Genomic DNA, 20,184 nt, shown 5'->3' on the forward strand with positions numbered 1-20,184 from the left:
AGGAGAGACACAGACCTTCCAATTATAGAAACCTGCATTAGACCTGGAGACTGAGGAGTATGCAGCAGCCAATCTTCTGATCCCCCTAAGAACCGAGTGTTAAGGGAAGGTACGGGGAAGGCACTGTTTTACTGATCTAGCAAAAATATATTTGAAAATGTTTAGAGTTTTTTTAAAAAACAGGAAATGGAGGAAAATAATACAGGAAAACTTTCATACTGAAAGTTGCTGATCAAATAATGGTCTCAATACTAAACGATACCAGAAATTTAGGGTCGCCTTGTAAGCCAGCCCTCGGCGTCCACAAAGACCTCACCCCCCGAACTCTACCCAGATGTATTTGGCACAAAAGAGACTGATGTCACAGATGGGACTTCACCCCCGCAACCTGTCTTCTGCTCACCCGAAAGCTTGCTAAGGAAAAGAGATTATAACAGAGTGAGACACCCAGCAGAACTGGTTAGCTCCCAGACTCTGACTCCTCTGGCTGGTGTCATCCTCGGGGCATGAAGTGAGACTGTATCACTCTTTATCACGGAAGCTGATATCCTCACAGGAAACAGGAAGGACTCTGAGTGTTGGAACAATCCATCTAAAATGCCCTATGTGTTCCTCAGCATACCAGCCATAGCCAGGTTTAGACGACATCCAGAAACAGTCATGGCAAATATGAAAAATGATTTTTTAATTGAAAAAACTTTAGAGCACTTATAATACAAACTGAAGATCCCAAGTAAAGGTTTCTCTATTTTCATAAACTGGATGGGTAATGATTTTAATTATCAGTTTAGCTGCTGCTGCTGCTAAGTCACTTCAGTCGTGTCCAACTCTGTGTGACCCTAGAGATGGCAGCCCACTAGGCTCCACCATCCCTGGGATTTTCCAGGCAAGAACACTGGAGTGGGTTGCCATTTCCTTCTCCAAGTTTAGCTGTTAGGCCATCTTAAAATAGGGTTTTATTTATAGTTAATGAGATATTGATAAAGTCCACGATGTCTTACAAAAAAGCACTACCATTTGATAATGTCAACAAAATGATAATATATATTCATTCTTCTGACCCCACATACCAATAATTCTGGGGAAAATCATAAAGCAATACAATTATGACCCCTGCCTCTGAGAAACTCTAGGACTAACGGAAAGTCAATCCTAGTAAGTGGAAAACTAAAATGCAAATATAAGTGGAAGAAGTAAGTAAGCAATGAGACAAACATGCCAACACACAGGCCAGGTGATACCTGTAAATGGAAAAAAATTATGCGCACAACAGTTACAACTATATAAAAATTACATCTCCGAGAAACCAGTTATATGAAGTTCCAAAAGTCAAATTCTCTCCAGCATATGACAACATGAAAGCATTTCCTCAGTGAAGCTCATCCAGGTTTCCTGCAGGAACAAGTGTTTTTTTATAGCCTCCTTTTGTCATCGGTGTAAGTTCCCATTTGAACACAGAAGATTTAGGGCGTGGCCATCTTTCCCCATTTTGGAGTACATTGTATTTCAACTCTAGGAAGACTTTCCAACAGAGGAATTCTAGGGCTTGGGGTAAAGTTTTCTGAAGCACAATTTTATTGTAACTTGTTGTGTCTTGTAGCTATGCTACAACACAAGCAATTCAAAAAACCTCTGAAGTTACAGAAGAGCCACATGATACTCTTACTGTTCTCTTCTGCACTTATTCTGATGAGCTTTTTGAGACCCAGCAGATGCTACAACACTGATCTCGACACCAAACGTATTTCCCAGGTCCAGACAAGCCTCCAGAGAATGAGCTCAAAAATCTTTTAAATAAAAAAACACTTTTGTTATGTAATTATTTTATACTGTTAGGTTAATCATGTTTCCATCATGGCTTGCAATTGTAATTACCTTTTATTTTTTTGTCTGGCTATTAATTGATGAAAACTGGTAAGTATCTTTTACTTCTGTGAAAAAAAAGTTACTTAAAATCATTTAACCCACACTTTCACAAATTTATTTGCACACAAAACTCTTATACAACAAAATAATACACATAAGAAACACTAATAATTACCTTTCCCAGGTGCCTTGATCCTGGGAAAGAAAGGGCACTGGCTAAAAAATTCAAGTCAAATTAATAAGAAATTAAAAACAATTATAGAATGATAAATTGGTATTCTTTTCACTACTTCACCCTTTAAAAAATACACTTTAAAACTATTTCGTCTATTCTCTGACATAAGTCTTGCAAAACAGCAAAGTTTCAGAGACTGGCTGAGACACTGATACTGAAACAGCTGGAACAACTGTCGTTCCTTCTCTTCTCTGCAGTATTGCTGTGTGGCAAGAATGAAAATTGGAGACAGAAATGGCAACCTACTCCAGTATCCTTGGCTGGGAAAGCCCATGGACAGAGGAGCCTGGTGGGTTACAGTCCATGGCGTCTGAAAGAGTCGGACACAACTGAATGACTCTCACTCACTCAAGACTGAGAGTAAGAAAGAATGCCCCAAATACTTGACAAATTCCACAAAGACTATGGGACCCTAAGAATGCAGTGTTCTCCAAAGGGGTTTCTGCCAGCCCTCATCAAGACGCCTCTGTGCAGGTGACACGGTAACCCTCCTACCTTCACTGAAAGGCCGCATGACTGCTCTCTTATAATTTCCTAACACTTACTGCGATTCCTTTTGGCCTCATCAGCTTCATTCAAGTCCATTACTCATTGAAGAAGACAACTGTTACTTCTCACCCACCAACAGGTTACCTGATTTGAAGTTCAATGTGCAATAATGGCCTCAGGAAGCGATTCTTAAGCTTCATCCTCCAAGAGGCTGCAATCATGTTATTGCACAGAAGCTTGAGGCATTTCTAGGACACCTGGCAATCTGACAGCCCCTTCATTGTAAGTGAAGAAATCATTTTACAGAAGCCACATACTCAGGTTAGCAAAGCAAACCACCCAAGTGGACACAGCACTAGCAACAAAAGAGGATAACTTTAGGGTTCTGAAGTTATGCTGCTTTTATGACATACTTTTATTTTCAAAAGGAAACCAGAAATCTCCATGACTACAAATAATTTTTTTCTATGCTTCTATTCTTTGTTGCACCAAGCATGCAGACTTAGCAAAATAGGCTGCATAAAAATAGACAAGTGAATAGTTAAAAAAAATGGATGGGCCCAAGTTCAAATCTATTTCTGGTGTCATGAACCCCTCCTCCGGGGACATCTCTAAAATGATTTCACCTACTACTCTCCACTGCGTGAAGAGTATCCCTGTGCCCTGTGATGGCCTAAAGCCAAACTACAATCCCAGCAATGGATGGGCAGAAGCACACTATATTCACTCTGTAAGTGTTTACTGGATGTCCTCTAGGTAAACAAGACACAGAGCCAATCTCGCCCCCAGCAGAACTTCATGGAATCAGGGCGGCGGGGGGTGGTTTCAAGGCACAGAAATAGATGCTAACCACAGCGTGGCCATGCTTGCTGCAAAAAGCTTGTTGCTACTGAGTCACTCAGTCGTGTCCAACTCTTTGCGACCCCATGGACTGCAGCAGGCCAGGCTTCCCTGTCCTTCACCATCTCCCAGAGCTTGCTTGAACTCATATCCATCAAGTTGGTGATGCCATCCAACCATCTCATCCTCTGTCATCCCTTTCTCCTCCTGCCCTCAATCTTTCCAGGCATCAGTGTCTTTTCCAATGAGTCGGCTCTTCGTATAGTGTGTCCAAAAAGCTTAGTCCATCCAAAGAGCAACAAGTAACCACCAAAGGAACTTAAGCATGGAAGTGGCATGATTAGATGTGTGTCTGTGAAGGAAATTTCGACAGAATGCAGAGACTAGATGGGGATGACGGAGGAGACACACCCAGGGCCTAAGGTGGCTGCGGTAACCAGGGAAGAAAGAATGGAAGTCTATGCCAGGTAAACAGAAGTGGAGAAAACAACCCAGAGACAGATTCAAAAGCATTCTGCAACTGACTGAATGGGAGGAGGAAGCTACATCAGGGAAAGGTGGAGCCAAGGCTCACACTCTGGCACTCGGCTCAGGCAGTGAGGGATCCTTAACAACCACTCACGATGGGAGAGAACACAGCAAGTTTCAGGGGGAGATGAGGAATTCTACTCTGGGCATTTAAGCTACCTGTGGGATATCAAAGTGGGTATGTAGAATAGACAGATTCATAAATCTAAAGATCAAGAAAGAGAGCTGTATAGACAGGTACACAAATGTATAACCACATCACTTTGCTGTACACCTGAAACTAACACTGCAGATCAACTCTACTTCAAAAAATAACAATAATAATTTTAAAAAGCAAGAGATCTGGATTGGAGACTTGGAAATCTGGCACGAGATCACTCAGGAAAAAGCGTGTGGAGTGAGAAGAGAAGAGCGTCTTGGACAGAACTCAAAGGAACTCCAAAAGCAAAGGGAGAAGCAGGGTTTCGTGACAGAGGCGGGAGGAAGAGGCAGAGCAGGAGGAAAACCACAGGAAGAGGCACAGGAGCCTAGGAACACAACGGAGGCAGTGTCTGGGTCAAATGCTGCTGCGAGGCCAAACAAGGTGAGGACTGAGAAACGTCTGTTCCATTTACCAAAAATTAGTGGCAACTCTAAGAAGAAGAAGCCTCAGGGAGGCCGTGAGTGAATAAGGCCAGGCTGCAACGGTTTGAGAGCATGTGAAAAGTGAAGGACAGATCTGATGAAAAGGAATTTAAAAAGTTGGAGGTAATTTCCTTCTTTACTGTTCTCTCTTGGCTACTGAGAGTCTACATTTTCCAGTTCCACCAGCAATGTAGGGGGTTCCAGTTTCTCCATCTTATTGTCTGTCTTTGTCATCATAATCACCCTAGTGGGTGTGAGGTGGTATCTCATTGTGGGTTTGATATTTATCTAAGCGCATTCTCTTTCATAAATTCTCCCTGTGAACGAAGAGGGAAGGCTTTCTGTTGAAAGTAAGAGGGGAGGTAGCAACAGAAGATGGAGCAAACCTATAAAAAATAAGGGTAGGACCTCCCTGGAGGTCCAGTGCTTAAGACCCCACCTTCCAATGCAGGGAGTGCAGATTTGATCCTTGGCCAGGGACCCACATGCCTCATCGCCAAAAAACCAAAACATAAAACAGAATCAATATTGTAACAAATTCAATAAAGACTTAAGGGGAAAAAAAAGGTCTACTGCTAAGTTGCTTCAGATGTGTCCAACTCTGTGCAACCCCAGAGACGGCAGCCCACCAGGCTCCCCCGTCCCTGGGATTCTCCAGGCAAGAACACTGGAGTGGGTTGCCATTTCCTTCTCCAATGCATGAAAGTGAAAAGTGAAAGTGAAGTCACTCAGTTGTATCCAACTCTTAGCAATCCCATGGACTGCAGCCCACCAGGCTCCTCCATTCATAGGATTTTCCATGCAAGAGTACTGGAGTGGGGTGCCACTGCCTTCTCTGAAAAAAGGTCTACATCAAAAAAATTAAAAAAATGTTTTAAAAAGGGGCAGGGGAGGGGGGGAGGATGGAAAAGAACACTGCCCAGGGAAACCTAAAAAGATGCTATACAGAGTCCAGTGGAGGTGGAGGCTATAAGTCTATAAAAGCACTCATCTGATCTCCAATGAGATTTTCTTCTCCAGCAAAGAGGGTTTTTCGGATTTTTTTTGTTTTTAACTGAATCAGAATTGGAATGAAAAGCTGCTCAGATGATTTTTTTTTAAGACAATAATGGGATTTCCCTGGTGGTCCAGTGGCTAAGACTTCCCAATCCCAGTGCAGAGGGCTGGGGTTCCATCCTTGGTCAGGGGACTATTAACAGATTCCATGTGCCACAGCTAAGACCCTGTATGCCAAGACTACGAACTTGCATAGCCAAATAAATAAATAATTTTTTTAAAAGGCAGTAAGAACTGCCCCTGTAAAATCCATCAGTGCTTTTTTGAAGTCCTATATCATATTCATTAGAAATGACAGCTTGCATACAATTCACTCTCCTTGACCCTTGAAAGCAAAACACTTTCCAGATTTGTGTTCACTGCGGCAGATCTTACATCTGCACTTAGGACTACAATCATGATGATGATGCTACATTCATCAAGTGGCAAACTTCAAGGAACACCACACATCCGACATCTCAGCAATGGGCAGTTCCTCTGAAACATGTCAGACACTGCTATCACCAAGTGTTAAGACTGATAATAACAATCATATATACAAATAACAACCAATTACACAAAAGAAACTGTCTTTTGACTTAACCATCATCTAGGAGAGTACAAGACATAGCCAGCCAGGTGCCGTGCTGTGCTTTGTGGCTCAGTCGTGTCCGACTCTTTTCGACCCCATGGACTGTGGCCCACCAGGCTCCTCTGTCTGTGGAATTCTCCAGGCAAGAATACTGGAGTGGGTAGCCTATCCCTTCTCCAGGGGATCTTCCCAACCAAGGAATTGAACCAGGTCTCCTGTACTGCAGGCAGATTCTTTACCAGCTGAGCAACCAGACATAGCCACAGTCTTCATTAAACTGTACTTAATTCAACTAGTGCATCCCTATGTAATATGAAATAAAGATGTAATTAACTGAGAGACTTATCTTTAAAGCATGCCACTGCGTATGTTGACCACAATAGTGTGCTCGTGGATCCCATCTTGGGACGGCCTTACACGTGAACCGGATCCATACCCAGGGTTTCACTGCACGAGGTGCTACGCTGTTTCAGTTATCTGTTGCTGAGTAACGTGCCATCCCAAAACTCGGTGACTTAAAACAACAGCCATTTGTTATTTCACTCAATTCTGTGTTTTAAGTGGGCTGAGCTGGGATTGCAGGCACTGGGCACTTAACCAGGGTTGAAACAGGCCAGGCCTCGTTCACATAAACCTCCTCAGGTGGTCTTTCTCCACCCAGTCTAGTTCAAGCCTCTATACCAGCTGTTGGCCCCCAAGAGAATGCTCAAGCTGCCAGGCTCTTAAGGACTAGGTCCAGAACTGACTCACAGCACTTCTACCACATTTACTGGTCAAAGCAAGTGACATGGAAAGCCTAGGTTCAGAGGGAGCAGAAACAGACTCCATCTCTTGAGGGGAGGAGGGACAGTAGTGGAGGGATGGGAGAAATTGCTGGCAGTCACCTCTGCAACACTCTTCCACAGCTGTAGACAGTATTTCTGAATGTTTTCAAGATACCACTTGAATTCAGGATTGAAGCACCAGACAGGGTACAGACTTTATTTATTTCCAAAACTCAAACTTTGTCTTAAGCATCAAAAAGAATATTGGGGCAAAAATATTCTTTTCTCCCCGTTGGGATGCTAAGCTCACAAAAGCCATGGAATCTTCTCTTCTGGGACTGTGGGATGGAGACAGACCATCAGACTTCAGGAATGGTCTGAGTATAACCTTCCCTGGATGGGATTCATCATTTTCTGAAGTCATTTCACAACTTACAATATATTACGTATGCATGGGTACAATCTCATTTTTTAAAAACATATCTATACTAAATATATATATATATATGAAGAGAGATCACCTCAGCTATTTTAACTCTTTCTATCCAAACTTAAGAATCAAATAGATTTGGCTACTCAACTTTGCTACTGGCTCTTCTAGGCTCAGGAATGGACTCAATTTGAGTATCACAGTACCTTTTACAATATGAAATCTCACTATCTGAACAGAGCAATCCAGTATACCTCTTTTGTAAGAAGAACTTACAAGGGTATATATGTACACATATAGCTGATTCACTTTGCTGTATGGTAGAAACTAACACCACATTATAAAGCAACTAGACTTCAAAAAAAGTTTTTTTTTTAAAAGGACTTACACCCCAAATATTAACTTGTTCTCTTTAGATGATATGAATTACAGGTGATGTACATTCTTCTTCAATGTCTGTCTGCACTCGACATTCCTTGAGGGTCCAAACCCTGTTTTCCCTGCCTGTCTTACTGTTTAATGCAGTACACACAGAACGAGCAGCGTAATCATGATAATGAAGGTCTTTCACTTCCCTTGTTTCATTTTCCCCACTCTGACTTTCAGATAAAAGAGGACACTGTCTTGGACTTCCCAGCTTGAACTGCTGATTATTAAAATGAAGCCAAGCTTTTGTTGGACATAGAACACAGAGGCAACTCTTTAAACAATTTTAAAGAATTTTTTTTTAAGCCGCAAACTTGATAGCACTGATTTTTATAGCTACCTGCTTTCTGAAGTTCTCAGAACTTGATGGTTTGGATCACATAAAAATCACTGCAGAAGAAATCTCTTTAAAGATGAATACCCTTCCTCTTCAACAGAAAGGAGGGAGGGTAGGAAAAAAGGACTAGTCTAGAAGTATTAATAAATGGACTGGTATTTGCACAATGGATTAAAAGATATCCATTCCACAGATTAACTGCCATATTAACAGACTCTAAATATACCTATTCAACCCTGAAGGCAGTCCAAAGAGATGAAATTCACCTGTGCTCACTACAAATAGATACTTGCTAAAATTTAAAGCACATCACACACTGTTGTCAGGTTCAAATCATTTTCCCCATTCCTTTCAGCATTATACACCTCGATACCTTCATGTTCTAGTCTACAACACACACCAGCTTCAGAAACTCAGTTTTTGCCTCCGAGAGCTATAATCCTCCCTCCAAAAAGAATAAGCCCAAACCAAATAAGACTATGAATCTGGGTTTTCTTAAGTGTTATGAAACTGCTTTATAAAACTGTAATCCTCAGATGCAGAGTTCTGCAGCAGATGATTTCGGAGTGTCTCACGTGCAAATAAACATAAAAAGTCACTTACAAGAGCAGAATAGAGAGTGCCTAGACGGTCATCTTAAATAAAGCAGGCAGCTTAACCGAGGCAGGACTAGAGAAATGTCTTTTCACTCAGTTCATCGCACTGCTGGACCAAAGTCCCTATTAAATAAAACCCCTTTGGTGGACTCCGTGTTGCGGAGGAAAGGGAGACGGTGCAGAGTATGGCGACCTACTGAGGCTTAGAAGCAGATGCGAAGATCTTGGCAAGGGCCGAGGGAGGACCGGGAGAGTCAGAGGGGAGGTCTCCTGCGCGCAGACCAGCGCCCAGAGCAGTGCCAGACTTCAGCTCCGAGCAAAACGTCGTCTCCGCAGCTCCCGAAAGAGAGGGACCCGGGAAAACTTTCCAGAGCTTCTCCCCCACCCCGTCCCTCCTCCTCCTCGGATGAAACGCTAGCAGAGGCGCTAACGGCGCGGAGCCGGCCGCCCCATCACCCGCCTGGCCGCAGCGCCGGATGGACCGGGGGCCTGGGGACCCGGGCCGGGGGGAGCGCGCAGGAGGAACGGGGCGCGCCGGCCGGGCCCTCGGGGAAGGCGAAGCGAGGAGAAGGGGCCTCCGTGCGCTCGGGCCCGCGCCCAGCCTCCCCGCCACGCCGGGGTACCTGGGAAGCCAGCCGCGGCCGCGCGCCGTCCCACCAGGCCCAGCCGCCAGGACCTCGGAGACGTCGGGGCCCGAGAACCTCTACCGAGTGGCGGGCGAAGGGGCGGAGCTGGAGGGGGCGCCGGGGGCCGGGCCGCCGGGTCACGCGGCCCGGGCCGCCTCACGTGACGTCGCCGCCCGCCGGCCTCGGGCAAATCCGCGATCCGGGCGGGCCGGGAGCCCCGAGGCTCTCGGCCCGGGCCAGCGGGCAGGGGGCTCCCCGAGAAGCCGAGTGGGGCCCCCAGGCTCTGCGGAGAGTCCCTGTCGCGCTCGGGGACTGCCGGCACTGTCAGCGGCTTTGTCCTGCCTTTCTGCTCCCGCCGCCCTCGCTCTGGATATTGGCCGTGGGGAGGGGGCCGTCCAGCCACCCGAAAGGGACCTAGGAAGGGCATATTCGGCTGGAAACCCTTCTCCCGGCCCCAAAGCGCGTCTGCCCACGGGGGCATTACTTAGGGGTGCTGCCAGGGGCAAAAGGCCAGAGAAGTCTATCCCCCGCCCCCCCCAAACCCGAACATCCGTCTCTCATTTAATCTACCGGTGGACAAGCACCTAAGGCCCAGGAATAGAGAAAGTAGCCCCTGCACCAAGATCAGAAGGAAGCAGGGAGGGAGGAGGTACAGGGCCCGGGTAATGGAAGGAAGGCAGAGGTACCTCGGATGCAGGCTGTCAGGATGGGAAGGGACCTAAGATGGCAAAAGTCTCTTTGTTTATTTTTGTTATAAATGAAAAAAAAAAAACTGAGGCCGAAAGTGAGTATGCGATCTGCTGCTCCATCCAGTCTGTCATCCGTTGTGACCAGGTCTGTGGTTTGTGTGCGCGCGTGCATGCTCAGTAGTCCAGACTGTCCAACTCTTTGTGACCCCCTGGACTGTAGCCCCCACCCCACCCCTGCCACGTCCATGGAATTTTCCAGGCAAGAATACTGGAGTGGGTTGCCATTTCCTTCTCCAGGGAATCTTCCCCACCCAGGTATCCGAAACTCGTATCTCCTACATTGGCAGGCGGATTCTTTACCACCGAGCCACCTGGAAAGGCATGGAGACTGCAGTCACCTTTATAAAGTACTGCGCAGCTCTGGGGAAACTCTCTGGCTCCACAATATAAAGTCCCAACTTCTTGGCACAACATAACTTTCCAAGCAATTTTGTTCAAACTTACTTTTCCCGTTTAAATAGGAAAACATACCATTTTTTAAGCATCACCAAACAGCTCAGCTAATCTACTAAAAGATGCCTACTTTTCCTCATCTTCCAGAGCTAACTCAACACGACTCGATGCTCTGGCTGCAGAGAATTCCTGCTTCCCTTGACTGCTCAATTTTCTTTGGATTACTTACTGTTTTCCCCAAGTTGCTTTACTCCTCTTTGTTCATTCTTTGGCCTCAGTCTGAGATTCCCTGAATGCCCTCTTCTCCCATAAAGAAAACCAGAGCCCAGCAGTAGTTAAAGAAGTAAAAACAGATTTTGATCACAAGCTATTGCCACAAGGGAATTGAGTCCAGTTCTATAGTGAGGTTTGTTTTCCGCTTTGCAGTAGTTGCTGAATAAACTATTGTTCTTACTTCCTTAACCACCGTCCAGTTCTTGTTATCTTTAACAACCCGTATCAGTATGTATCAGTCTCCTACTCATCTTTCAAAATCCAGGTCAAAACCCACTCTTGTCTTCCTACCCTGCATCCTCCCCCTGATGAAGCAGCAACTGAAGTTCACGCAGAGGTGTCAGCTGTAGTTTCTAGGACAGTGTACCTATTCTGATACGTAAATCTCACATTGCTCAGGAAGGTTCCATTCAATTCTGGTAAGAAGTAAATTATCCCTGTCTTCTTTCCTAGATTATAAACTCTTTTAAAACAAGACTTCTGGGCTTACTTTGATGCCCTCAGTATCCCCTGAGTGATGATCAGTGTGGTAGCTCCTCAATACCACGGAGTGAAGGTTTATATAAAGACCCTCAATCTGCACTGAATGAAGTGGCTTGACCCCAAGGTAGCAGCCACTCATTGAGTATTCTAAAAGAGGTCTACTTTCCTCAAAGACCCTGAAGTCAGTTTCTCTGTAAAACGTGTTTGAGAAAAAAATGGGAGTTTGGGGTTTGGGTTATCAATATTTCCTGAGCACTCACTGCTTATCATGGGCCAGATGCTGTGTTTGCAGAATCTTGGAGAATGAAAAGTTTAGTAAGACCGCTTGTGGAGAGAATGAAAAGTTTAGTAAGACCGCTTGTGGATCTCAAAGAAGGTGTAGTTTGGTTATTCCAGTCCAAGATGAAAGTGTGATACGGAATGCTAAATGAACACAAATGAGGCACCAAGAATTAGACAGGGGGTTAAGAAAAAAGTTTGACCAAATTCAGGTGGACAGGAAGTAGTTAGATGAAGAAGGGAAGGAAAGCCCTTCCAGAAGAGAGAGCAATGTGTTCAAAGATAGGGAGGCCTGAAACTGTGTTATTTATTTAAGAAAAGGGAGTCACCCTGCATAGCTGGACTCGATGACCTTGTTTACACCCGGAACAAAGGACACCTAATTAAGTTAACGTTAAGGTACTTGAAAGAATCAGATATTTATTAGGACTATTTATTGGATTGAGTAAGTTACCATCAGACAAATTATAGTCTTTTCACCTAAAATTAGCCTGTGCCCTGTTGCTGGGTGATTTCTTTTTTTCCAGCTCCAAAAGCTCTCTGTAACTGTTACCTAAAAACAGCAAAATTACTTGTTCCAAAAGAAATTATCTTAGGGCCCTCTAAATTTGCCTGCAGGGCAAAAGAACTCCATTTACCAGTAGTTCTTTAAGGAAGAAACTGGGCACTTATCTCCAGAGGTGGGGGCAGCGGGGAATACCCCATCCCGGTGTTTGTGCTAATATAGGACTATGCTGATAAGAAGTGTCTGTCAGTAAACTAATGAAATATAGTTAATGTAAGGTTAAGGTGGGATGGGACGTAGGAGAGCCATTCTAAGCACTCTCGGAGGCTGCAGAATTTCGTTTCAAAAGTTAATCTCTCGGTAAATGCAAACTCCGAACACCATCTTTTGTTTACCCCCTCCCCCTCCACTGTGCTCCTCTACTCCAAGTGTCATTTGGGTCAGGCGTGGGTCAGCCAAACCAGCCCCACTTCCTTCAGCTGGGCTATCTAATGCATGACTAAATGCACCTCTTACACAATTTTCTTGGCCAAGGAAGTCTTCTAAAGGTTCCCTAGGTGGACGCGTGTCTTTCACAGGTCACTGGGAAGTTCTTGATATTCAGCAAGCAAAATTAAAAGGGATTTCACTTACTTCCTTAAATACTTGAATATTATTTCTCCTGAGAGAATGAAAACAGCTGGGAGCACTCAGATAGTCTCCACCTTTTCTTCTCTGCCTCTCTCTTCTCATGGTTAGTCAAGATTCAGAGAAATAAACCAGAGAACCACCAACTCTTATAAAGGTTAACTAGGGAACATTTAGATCACTATATAAGATTGCTTACCTGTTTATATAATACACAGTCAGAAAATCTGTCTGGCATTCTCAAAACAACATCATTGTTTTTGAGACTTGAGATGACATAATTTCTAGGATTGTGCAAATGTAATAAAAGGTAGAATTTATCTAGAGGGAGATTCTTCAATGAGCTTAACCAAGCAGGTGAATGTGATCAGTGACAACAAGCTCTACAACCTTAGTCCTTATTATCAAACTACCTTGGGGATAATTTCTGCTCTTACAGTTGGGATGAAAAAACATGGCAAACAATGGGGAGAAAAGCTTGAAAGAAGTGGTAATGGAGACCTGGAAAAGAATTTTAATTCTAATTCCCTTTCACCCTCACCCCAGGAACCAGACGAATTCCCTGTGACCCTCACGCAAACACGTTAAATAAACAAGCACCTTAGCCCTGGCTGAAGGAGATGGCTCCCCTGATTCATATCTTCCCCTGCGCTGAAGCAGATGCTTTGCTGAACAGGTGGCATAAAAAGATAAAACCTGCTTCGCTCCCTGGACCAGCCATGAGACCAGGCGTGAGACTGCTGCTCTCGTGGTGTCAACACCACTCCCACACAAGATCACCTTTGCGTATACAAGTGACCCAACACACTGTTTAGAATTGCTTCCTTGTCCCTAGTCAGATGAAAGAGCTTCTTAAATATGAAATCCAATCCAGGAACCACTTTATAGCCAAGGAGGCGGGCCAGTGGGCACAAGGGCATGGAATCCAGTGGACCTATCCCATGGTATAGCACCCTGAAGCGACTGGCCTGGTCAACAACAGAACAGCCGGCCAAAAGCTTGGCTGAATTGCCATCTTGGAGATGATACCCTATGAGGACAGGGTGCTACCCCCTCCAGGATGTAAAATGCTCTAAATCGATCACCATTATGTGGTGCTGTTATCCTCAATAGGAAACCTGGAAATGAGATCCAATGAGATCCAATAGGGAGTGGCCCTATTTACCATTGATTCTGGTGACCCATGTGGGGAATTTCTGCTTTCTCATCCTCACAACTGTAACTACAGGCTTGGTTCCCAGGTCTTGGTTCCCAGAGGGGGAACATTTCTACCAGGGAACACAGCAAGAGTCTTCATTGATCTTTAAGCTACACCACCGCTCAGGCACTTTGGGCCCCTGTGTCAGGGACCAGCAGGCAAGAGTAAGGTCCTGGTGAGGGTAACTAATCACCAAGAGGCAGTGCAGCTATGTTCTGCTGTTACACAATGTGCTGTGCTGTGCTTAGTTGCTCAGTCGCTCTTTACGACTCATGGTCTGTAGCCCGCCAGGCTTCTCTGTCCGTGGGTTTTCCCAGGCAAGAATACTGGAGTGGGTTGCCATTCCCTTCTCCAGGAGATCTTCCCAACCCAGAGATCGAACCCAGCTGTCTCACGTTGCAGGCGGATTCTTAACTGTCTGAGCCACCAGGGAAGCCTGTACTGGGGCACCCAGATAATCAACTTGAACCTCTCTTACTACTGTCCTGGGAAATTCTGACGACAAATGGACAAGAGCAGTGGGTACATTCTGAGAAGGGCGTGATAAACAGTAACGGGAACTCATGAGTTTTGAGAGTCTGAGTCCCTCCACTGGGTAAGTCACCTAAACCATCACAGGTGATAATTGACAGTGAGGAGGGAGATAATAAAGATAAAAAACTACAGACGCGTTCAAATTAAGACTAAGCAAATTTTCCACTCACAGACCCTTGCAAAAAGAAGAAAAATAAATCAAGGAGGAAGGATTCGAATACAAGAATCAATAATGAGTAAAGAAATTAGTAGATTACATTGGTAAATCTAAGTAAACAATACTTAAAGAAAATTACTAATTTTTAGAGGATAAAGCACAGGGTGAAACTAGAATATTACACAGCAATCAAATTGAAGATGAAAGGCGGATTCAGAATTAAATATTCTAAGTTCCTTATGATGCATATACAATGTTAATTTCACCTATAACTTAAAAAAATTTTAAGGAAAACATCTTAAGCGAATATGAAAAAAAGAAAAAATGACCAAAAAACCCCCACAAATAACCAAAATAAGTTTAACTAGTAGTATATATAAAATCATCCTTGTTTCAAAATGGAAAATCAGGTACTAATTTATTCTTTATAAATTTCCTCTAATCAAAACCACTGACCATAAAATACCCACATCTGCCACTCTTGTCCCTCAACAATGAATTAGTGCTCAGTTGTTGTTCTTCATTCTTATAAAACTCCATGAAAGATATATACCAACATGTTGGGGAGGGGTGCTTCCCTAGTGGTCCTGGTTAAGACTCCATGCTCCCAATGCAGGGGGCACAGGTTCCATCCCTGGTCCAGGAACTAAGATCCCACATGCTGCACAGTGGCCAAAAGAAAAAAAAATGCTAGAAGGAATCTCATTTACTACTTGGGGCTTTTTTTTTTCCACCAATGAGTCAAGTATCAATAATTATTTGCACAATACTCTACTCTTTCCTGGTGGAAATACAAAATAAAAAAAAAAGAAAAAAGAAAAACACAGTCTCTCTTACCAGGTAGTTTATAGTCTAATTAGGGAGAAGCAAGCAGTTAGAACTGGACATGGAACAACAGACTTGTTCCAAATAAGAAAAGGAGTGCGTCAAGGCTGTATATTGTCACCCTGCTTATTTAACTTCTATGCAGAGTACATCATGAGAAACACTGGGCTGGAAGAAGCACAAGCTGGAATCAAGATTGCCGGGAGAAATATCAGTAACCTCAGATATGCAGATGACACCACCCTTATGGCAGAAAGTGAAGAGGAACTAAAAAGCCTCTTAATGAAGGTGAAAGAGGAGAGTGAAAAAGTTGGCTTAAAGCTCAACATTCAGAAAACGAAGATCATGGCATCTGGTCCCATCACTTCATGGGAAATAGATGGGGAAACAGTGGAAACAGTGTCAGACTTTATTTTGGGGGGCTCCAAAATCACTGCAGATGGTGACTGCAGCCATGAAATTAAAAGACGCTTACTCCTTGGAAGAAAAGTTATGACCAACCTAGAAAGCATATTGAAGAGCAGAGACATTACTTTGCCAACAAAGGTCTGTCTAGTCAAGGCTATGGTTTTTCCAGGGGTCATGTATGTATGTGAGAGTTGGACTGTGAAGAAAGCTGAGTGCCGAAGAATTGATGCCTTTGAACTGTGGTGTTGGAGAAGACTCCTGAGAGTCCTTTGGACTCCAAGGAGATCTAACCAGTCCATTCTGAAGGAGATCAGCCCTGGGATTTCTTTGGAAGGAATGATGCTGAAGCTGAAACTCCAGTACTTTGGCCACCTCATGTGAAGAGTTGACTCATTGGAAAAGACTCTGATGCTGGGAGGGATTGGGGGCAGGAGGAGAAGAGGACGACAGAGGATGAGATGGCTGGATGGCATCACTGACTCGATGGATGTAAGTCTGAGTGAACTCCGGGAGTTGGTGTTGGACAGGGAGGCGTGGTGTGCTGCGATTCATCGGGTCGCAAAGAGTCAGACACGACTGAGCGACTGAACTGAACTGAACTGAAGCTATATAAATCCACCTGAAAATAAACTCTACTGTGGTGGTAGAGGTTCAGTGAGTACATCGTGTCTGACTTTGTACGACCCCATGGATTGTAGCCTGCCAGGATTCTCTGTCCATGGGATTTCCCAGGCAAGAATGCTGGAGTGGGTTGCCATTTCCTTCTCCAGGGCATCTCCTGACCCAGGGATGGAACCCATGTTTCCAGCATTGGCAGGTGGATTCTTTACTGACTGGGCCACCAGGGATGCCAAACCCTACTGTTCAGTTCAGTCGCTCAGTCGTGTCTGACTCTTTGCGACCCAATGAACTGCAGCATGCCAGGCCTCCCTGTCCATCACCAACTCCCAGGGTTTACTCAAACTCACGTCCATCAAGTCGGTGATGCCATCCTACTGTAGAAGACAGCAAAGGTGAAGAGGCTTGTATTGTATAAATGTTACAGTTCAGTGTAACTAGGATCATTTCCAACGAGTATGCCTTGGAAGTCTTTGACTGAATATGCAACATTTAATCTGGACTTTAAGATAGATAGCATTTCATTAGAGAAAACTGGGAATAGGCATGAGCAAAAGCATTAAAATATCACAAAGTGTTGGAGCCAAGAAAAGACATTTTCCCAGAAGAACCTTCCCCTTCCTCCCTTGAATCCACCTGGTCGATTATTAAGAGTCATGATATTAATAATATCTAATATTAATTAATAAAATAAATTAAAAATAATAAAATTAATTAATAAAAGTAGGAAGTCAAGAAACACCTGGAGTAACAGGCAGATTTGGCCTTGGAGTACAGAAGGAAGCAGGGCAAAGGCTAATAGAGTTCTGCCAAGAGAACGCACTGGTCATAGCAAACACCCTCTTCCAACAACACAAGAGAAGACTCTACACATGGACATCACCAGATGGTCGACACAGAAATCAGATTGATTATATTCTTTGCAGCCAAAGATGGAAAAGCTCTATACAGTCAGCGAAAACAAGACCGGGAGCTGACTGTGGCTCGGATCATGAACTCCTTATTGCCAAATTCAGACTTAAATTGAAGAAAGTAGGGAAAACCACTAGACCATTCAGGTATGACCTAAATCAAATCCCTTATGATTATACAGTGGAAGTGAGAAATAGATTTAAGGGACTAGATCTGATAGAGTGCCTGATGAACTATGGATGGAGGTAAGTGACATTGTACAGGAGACAGGGATCAAGACCATTCCCAAGAAAAAGAAATGCAAAAAAGCAAAATGGCTGTCTGAGGAGGCCTTACAAATAGCTGTGAAAAGCTACCCATTTGAATGCAGAGTTCCAAAGAATAGTAAGGAGAGATAAGAAAGCCTTCCTCAGAGATCAATGCAAAGACAAAGAGGAAAACAATAGAATGGGAAAGACTAGAGATCTATTCAAGAAAATGAGAGATACCAAGGGAACATTTCATGCAAAGATGGGCTCAATAAAGGACAGAAATGGTATGGACCTAACAGAAGCAGAAGATATTAAGAAGAGGTGGCAAGAATACACAGAAGAGCTCTACAAAAAAGATCTTCATGACCCAGATAATCACGATGGTGTGATCACTCACCTAGAGCAAGACATTCTGGAATGTGAAGTCAAGTGGCCTTAGGAACAAAGCTAGTGGACGTGATGGAATTCCAGTTGAGCTATTTCAAACCCTGAAAGATGATGCTGTGAAAGTGCTGCATTCAATATGCCAGCAAATTTAGAAAACTCAGCAGTGGCCACAGGACTGGAAAAAGATGAGTTTTTATTCCAATCCCAAAGAAAGGCAATGCCAAAGAATGCTCAAACTACTGCACAATTGCACTCATCTCACACGCTAATAAAGTAATGCTTAAAATTCTCCAAGCCAGGCTTCAGCAATACATGAACCGTGAACTTCCAGATGTTCAAGCTGGTTTTAGAAAAGGCAGAGGAACCAGAGATCAAATTGCTAACATCCACTGCATCATCGAAAGAGCAAGAGAGTTCCAGAAAAACATCTATTTCTGCTTTATTGACTATGCCAAAGACTTTGAATGTGTGAATCACAATAAACTGTGGAAAATTCTGAAAGAGATGGGAATACCAGACCACCTGACCTGCCTCTTGAGAAACCTATATGCAGGTCAGGAAGCAACAGTTAGAACTGGACATGGAACAACAGACTGGTTCCAAATAGGAAAAGGAGTATGTCAAGGCTGTATATTGTCACCCTGCTTAAGTTATATGCAGAGTACATCATGAGAAACGATGGGCTGGAAGAAGCACAAGCTGAAATCAGTATTGCCAGGAGAAATATCAATAACCTCAGATATGCAGATGACACCACCCTTATGGCAGAAAGAGAAGAACTAAAGAGCCTCTTGATGAAGGTGAAAAAGGAGAGTGAAAAAGTTGGCTTAAAGCTCAACATTCAGAAAACGAAGATCATTGCATCTGGTCCCATCACTTCATGGGAAATAGATGGGGAAACAGTGGAAACAGTGTGAGACTTTATTTTTTTGGGCTCCAAAATCACTGCAGATGGTGACTGCAGCCAGGAAATTAAATGACGCTTACTCCTTGGAAGGAAAGTTATAACCAACCTAGACAGCATATTAAAAAGCAGAGGCATTACTTTGCCAACAAAGGTCTGTCTAGTCAAGGCTATGGTTTTTCCAGTGGTCATGTATGGATGTGAGAGTTGGACCATAAAGAAAGCTGACTGCCGAAGAATTGATGCTTTTGAACTGTGGTGTTGGAGAAGAGTCTTGAGAGTCCCTTAGAGTGCAAGGAGATCCAACCAGTCCATCCTAAAGGAGATCAGTCCTAGGTGTTCACTGGAAGGACTGATGTTGAAGCTGAAACTCCAATACTTTGGCCACCTGATGCAAAGAGCTGACTCATTGGAAAAGACCCTGATGCTGGGAAAGATTGAGGGCAGGAGGAGAAGGGGACAACAGAGGATGAGATGGTTGGATGGCATCACCGACTCGATGGACATGGGTTTGGGTGGACTCTGGGAGTTGGTGATGGACAGGAGGCCTGGCATGCTGTGGTTCATGGGGTTGCAAAGAGTCGGACACGACTGAGTGACTGAACTGAACTGAATATTAATTAAGCAGGTGTATTGTGATAAGTGCTTTAAGTGCTATTTTAGTTAATGACAGCTGCCAGATTAGAGAAATATCAGTGGCTGAGCAAAATCGAGGTTTATTTCTCAGTCACGTAAAGTCCTTAATGAGTGTTGGTAATAGGCATGAAGCGCTCCTCCACGCCATTTCAGGACCAAGTTCCCTTCCGTTTCCTAAAGGTGATGGCTCTGCCATCTAAGAAGTAGCTTCCTGGAAACTGCAGAAGTTGAAAGAACAGTGAAGATCACAATGGGAGGTTTTGTGAGCTGAGCCTAGAAGTAGCAGGAACCTCTTCCTCTTACATTCCATTAGCCAGAATGTGGTCATACAACCACAATTAACTGCAGGTGATGATGTGAAATGTGGTTTAGCTGGTTGCCCAGGAACAAAAAGAATGATTTAATGAATAGTTTGCCCAGTCTCTGCCATACATACATTTCCCCCCATATAATCCTAACAAATCCACCCGAAAGGAGTATAATTTATAGTCCTTTAAAGATGAGGAAGCTGGAATTTGATAGGCCAGGTCCCTTATCTCACAGTTAATAAATGACATAGTTCAGTCAGTTCAGTCACTCAGTCGTGTCCGACTCTTTGCGACCCCATGGACTGCAGCACCCCAGGCCTCCCTGTCCATAACCAACTCCGGAGTTTGC

General features: G+C 44.0%; 1 protein-coding gene across 7 annotated transcripts in view; it reads right to left on the minus strand.

Moving 5' to 3' along the window:
• RCBTB1 (RCC1 and BTB domain containing protein 1) overlaps positions 1 to 9,474 on the minus strand; it is a 58,170-nt gene extending 48,696 nt beyond the window's left edge. For 4 of the 7 annotated variants that reach the window (XM_005213686.5, XM_005213685.4, XM_025000009.2 and 1 more), the window contains exon 1: positions 9,386 to 9,474. The gene's annotated coding sequence lies outside the window, so the exon portion shown is untranslated. Of the gene's footprint in view, positions 1 to 8,769; positions 8,855 to 8,959 lie in introns of those variants that run through there. The other 3 variants (XM_005213683.5, XM_005213684.5, NM_001191212.1) reach the window with 3 other exon arrangements.
• Positions 9,475 to 20,184: the final 10,710 nt, after the last annotated feature.

The sequence above is a fragment of the Bos taurus genome, chromosome 12 (assembly GCF_002263795.3).
Source record: "Bos taurus isolate L1 Dominette 01449 registration number 42190680 breed Hereford chromosome 12, ARS-UCD2.0, whole genome shotgun sequence".
NCBI lineage: Eukaryota > Metazoa > Chordata > Mammalia > Artiodactyla > Bovidae > Bos > Bos taurus.